This window comes from Atta cephalotes (assembly GCF_000143395.1).
Source record: "Atta cephalotes unplaced genomic scaffold scaffold00005, whole genome shotgun sequence".
Lineage (NCBI taxonomy): Eukaryota > Metazoa > Arthropoda > Insecta > Hymenoptera > Formicidae > Atta > Atta cephalotes.
This window is the reverse complement of record NW_012130069.1, coordinates 3,099,415-3,104,846: the sequence shown is the minus strand read 5'-3', so window position 1 is coordinate 3,104,846 and position 5,432 is coordinate 3,099,415. Positions and strand designations below refer to the sequence as shown.

General features: G+C 35.7%; 1 pseudogene; it reads right to left on the bottom strand.

The window, feature by feature from the left end:
- Positions 1-576: 576 nt before the first annotated feature.
- LOC105626584 overlaps positions 577-5,432 on the bottom strand; it is an 8,799-nt pseudogene continuing 3,943 nt past the window's right edge.

Here is a 5,432-nt window from a genome sequence, read left to right as displayed (position 1 = left end):
GGATCTTTATAGCCTCTGCATGATTTCCATGGAGAAAACAATAACTATCGAAATTTGTATTTTTCAATAAAAATATTTTTCTTCCATTTTCAATTATTTTTTTTCATTTTGATTGTTATGGATGCGAAAGCTGAAATATATCATCCCAACAATAACGCAAAGAAAAGTCTCACGATATATGTTCTATTAATATGAGGGTTAAAAAAAAAGAGACCAAACATGATTCTGCTGCGAAATGATTACGCTGTTTCGATGACGCCGAGATATGATGCGCAAATTGTTTTGATAGTCAAAGTTAATAGCTTCGTCAGTACGAAACAACAATCGGGGAAAAGCGTGCAGAGGGATATTTCCACCCTTGAAATGAAGGCCTCGTCGATGGAACGGCGATTTTCGATTATTGCCGCGGTATAGGTAGACACACGCTCATGGATCGCGGAGGATCTACTACGGTCGAGATTATTCGCGGTCGCAGGCAACTGACTCGTTCCTCGTTTCGTGGCTAAATTGCCGTTCCACGATTGGCAGCTCGTCATCGATTCGATCCGTCGCGTCGAACGCGTCCGCCGTACGCTATTATTGTACGCATATATGCACATACGACGGTGGGATTGTGGTCGCCGCAAATACAACAGCGACTACTCTCTGACTGACGTATGTATTTTTGTCGTCGACGCCACCGACGTTCATGATTTCCATCTGGAATGAGATTTCATAGTTTACATTACAGAAAGATATGGCGTGTATAAACACTTGCAAATCGAGAATGAAAGAAAACAGACTGAAAAGGAAAGATATAACATAAGATTCACTATTAAAACAGACTGAAAAGGAAAGATATAATATAGAATTCACTATTAATGGCCTCCGTAAATCGAATTATCGCGAAAAAAATATTGTTTATAAGCAACATGAATTTTAACTCTTCCGTCAATAAAAAGAGCCGTCGAGAAGCAACTTTTTTTATTGTTTCGGATTATATAAAAATCTGAAAAAAAAGTCTGGTGTACTTGTCACAGTTTTAACAACGAGTTTCCAGTTCTTTGATTTAACAACGAGTTTTTATCATCATAAAAGTCGGGATTGTATTTACTTATTTTTTACAGAAATTTAAATTTCTATAAAAATTCATAGTGCCAAAATATTAATAGTGCCTTTAAAAATCCTCATTACCGGCGAATTAATTTTTATATTTAGGCTACTACAGATATATAATACTGATGGAATATTTAATAAAATTTTCGTAAAATACATATAATAATAGTAATATTGTATTCTATGTTAAAATAATAAATTTTTACATGATTTTTAAATATATAGATAAGTATTTAGTAATTACTTTTTATTATTTTTATTGTTCTTAATAATTACTTTTGTGTAATTGTGTAATTGTTCATTAAAGAGTTAAGCTTGAGGCAGCAACTTTATCTTTATATAAAACGACGCTCAATTAAACTTGAAACAGAAGAGGAAAATTAGTGATTGTGATCGCTTAAAAATCAGCTTGTATTAAAAGTAAACCAAAGATCGAGGGAGCAGAAAAATTCGCCAATTTCATAAGTAACCTGAAGAAAGAAAAGAAGGAAAAGAACTTCATCGTCTTCACTTCGATCAAGCTATACATTTTTTGCCACACATTTTTTCCTCTTTTTACAACTGAGCTGGAGTGCGATGAAAAAGATTCATAAAAATTCTTGTGCATCTTATTCCTGGTTGCATCCCTTTGCGCCGAACCTTGAACCATTCACTAGCGAAACTCGCTTTCTTTCTACACGGCATTGTCGCAGTGATAAGTCAACCTCTGCGCGAGATCGCGAGATGACGAAAAGAGAAAAGGGGGAAGAGGAAGATTCGAGGTGCTCTCAGAATTTAATAACCATAGGTTCTTCCATCCAACGGAGGAACGGCCTAGATGTAAGGCATGGATGTAATCTTGGCGGGTAATTCATATATGCTAAGAACCGCGGGAGCAGGAGACACATTCCGGCACCGTTAACAAACGCTATCAACTCCTGGCTGTCGGTATGCTCGCCTCGTACGAAGTTGTTGTCTGGCCATGAAAAGGGGGTGTCTAGGGGAAAAGGGAAAAGGGAAAGGCGCGCGAGCCGCTGCGACATAATTCTAATTTTATTGCCTGGCCCGCACAGGGGATGCGCGTTTGCGAAGGAGACGTCGAATTTATGGGCAATTTTTCTTATTAATTTTCATAACTTCGACATGTGAGCGAGGCAGCGCGACGAAGTGTACACTCTTCTTTCCCCGCGCATTCTCGCAACTCTCGGTCTTTCTTCTCCTCTATATTTGGGGATGGAGGGTTGCGCTGCTCGTAGCTCCTCTGCACGTGGACGGCATACTTTCCTCGCTATCCCGCGATCTTTATCATGCTGAACTATTGGATTATATAAGGAAGAAGATTGTGGGGATTTTCGAAGAAACTCACGGAATAGTTTGCTATCGAAAAAAATGGCAACTGGGATAACGTTAAAGATTATGAGGATGAGATAAAGCGATTTTAAGTTAAGTTCGATGTAATCTCTTTATTATTAATTATTTCAATAAAACTTTGAAGCAGAGAGAAGAGACTGCAATTTTGTTGAACAGATAAGTATCTTTATTTAACGAAGAATTTTTATTTGCTCGGCCTTACAGTGAATTATATCGATTGCACTACGATATTTGCAATTCGATTTACAGCGCGAATTGCGAATCATCTACAGGACACTCGGAGAATTCCCGAATACATCGTAGCAATTTAAGATCGTCCCCGAATTTCATGAACTCGGCGCGCTTGTGCCAAGACTAGAGAGACTGCGGATGAAATTTTTCGAGCACTGGAGTGGAAAGAAGCATCTTCGACGTTTCGAAGTGGTAAATAATGGAGGGTGACGGACGGGAGTGTTGCTGCAGGCTGTTGCGACGAGAGTAGATGGGCGAAAGAAGGGGGCAGCGGTGGATGGTGGGACGACGACGGTCGAGAAAAGGATCGAAAATTGCACGGTAAACTCGTGCCACGATTTCCACCTCTCGGCGCGGTAAATTGAGAATAAACAGGCGTAGACGAGGCCGATGGAGTATTTCGCGTCTGCAAGATTCGAAGGAATCCGGCGAAAGTCGGTGTTTGATTTTACTTGCGAATGATCAATGCGAGAGAGAGAGTGAGTGTTTTTCTTACGCTATGATAACGATATACTATGAAATCTTTTCCATTCCGAGATACATTAAATCATAAAGATACACAATTTTATTTATTATTTTTTAACATAGATACATTGAAATATAAATCTGAAAATAATTTTATTTGTACCATCGAAATAATTATATAAAACCCATAAATTAATCGTCATAATGTTAAATCTTTTTGCATTATTATCAATTTAAGAGATATATATATATATATATTAATTAAGAGATATAGATATATATATTAATGATTTAACAAAATTATTTTCAGATTTATATTTAGATAAATTTTTAGATATATCAGCAAAATCGTTCTCTCTCTTGTGTAATACACTTAATTTTTATATATATATATATATATATATATATATATATATATATCCAGTATATATACAATATATATAAAATTCAGTCCAAAGGACTATTAAGCCTAGTAGAATGTTAATTGCCAAAAGAACGCTGATTTGTTTTAATTTCAATTTTAAGTTGATTACACTGAAGAAGATCAATGTTTGAAATGATCGAAACGTTTGTAGTGATTTTTTAATATTTATTGAATCATGATTAAAACAAATTAGTGTTATTTTAGCAATTAATATCTTGGGCTTAATAGCTCTTTGGATTGAATTTGAATTTATTCATAGGAGCTTTTAAATTTAATTGTTAGTTTTAAATAATACAAAATTGTTTAATAATACAAAATTGTATTAAGTATATTATATATAATATACATATTAAAATTAGTTTTGTTTCTCTATATATTTTTGCAAAGCTCAGAATTATCAGAATATCGCTGTTACATCGAAGGTTCTTCGAGGCAATCGTGATAGGATACTTTTTCTTTCGAGATAGGCCCCAAAGAAATCTTATCTTGGCGCGTATTTACAAACTGCTTTCTTCCTAGCTTTTTACATATTACCTGCCGCTATCTTGTTCCATTTGGTGTGGCAATATCGCGTAGTGGAAACGTATACACGGAACCGTATAACGTTTCGAATTGCACGTGTTGTGTCCATGTCTCCTCTTACTTCTGTACGGTATTGCGCTGTCGGCAAAGTCTGTGTCCTCTCATCCATCACCAAGCTAAGGTCGCCGGTAGTCAGGAAAAGACGAGAAAGGCCTGCCGACAGGAGCTTCCTCCGATATCTCGACACGATGTTACGATTTGTCCACGAATTGTGTTCCATCATCTCAAAACAAAACTGCCTGATTGAGCGTTCCGAGAAAAATCGTTGTGACTTGTCAACCGAATAATTGTGATATTTCTCTGTGGCACATCAATCGCTAAAAATAATCTCTCGATGTATTATCACGAATACTTGGTTGCATTTCTCCATGAATGTGAATTATCAAATTTATTATTAAATATTTATTATACTAATTATTGTTGAATTTTAAAATAAAAAATTATTATTCTATATTATTCCTTAATCAGTAGTGATATGAAATAAATCATGAATATTTTTTGAGACATTAAGAATACATTTAAGACATGATTTGAGACATTAAGAAACATTAAGAATATATTTAAATATATTTTAAGAGTCACAGTTAATTACAGTGAATAAAGTAAATTGATACGAACATCTTTTGCGGCGTTTATGCTCTCATTGCGATACGATTGCGCTCCGAAAAGGCGGAGAAGCTTGCTTTATCGTTCGAGCGAGAACTGCGAAGGGCGGTTATTATTAATTGCTTCCAGAGGGTTTTACAACCGGACGGTTAAAGCCACGGTCTTTTTTACGAGCATCGAACGGGCCGGTTTAGCTTCCCTTTTCCACCGCATCAGCGCAGTTCTCTCCATCCACTCTTTTCTCGCTCCGGACACTCGACCGGAAACTTCATTTACATCGTCAGCATCTATAAAATGGATTAATTGCAGCTGGTCGTGCGACGAGTGCTGGCATGCACAGTCGACGAACGTTCGACAGATGGAATTTATCCGCAGCGCATCCTCCGCAAAATTGCTTTTTATATTCTTTTCTTTTTAAAATATATACCTTCAAATATTCTCTTATTATATCTAACGATTAAAATAATTCAATTTTATTATATCTAATGTTTAAAATAATTCAATTTTATTGTCTTTCAAAAAGTTTATAAAATATTGAAAATATAAGAAAAATGAATGTAATTATCATCTAAGAAAAAAACAAAACATTAATTCTATACACACACACACACACACACACACACACACACACACACACACACACACACACACACACATTATATTATTTAACTAAAATTAC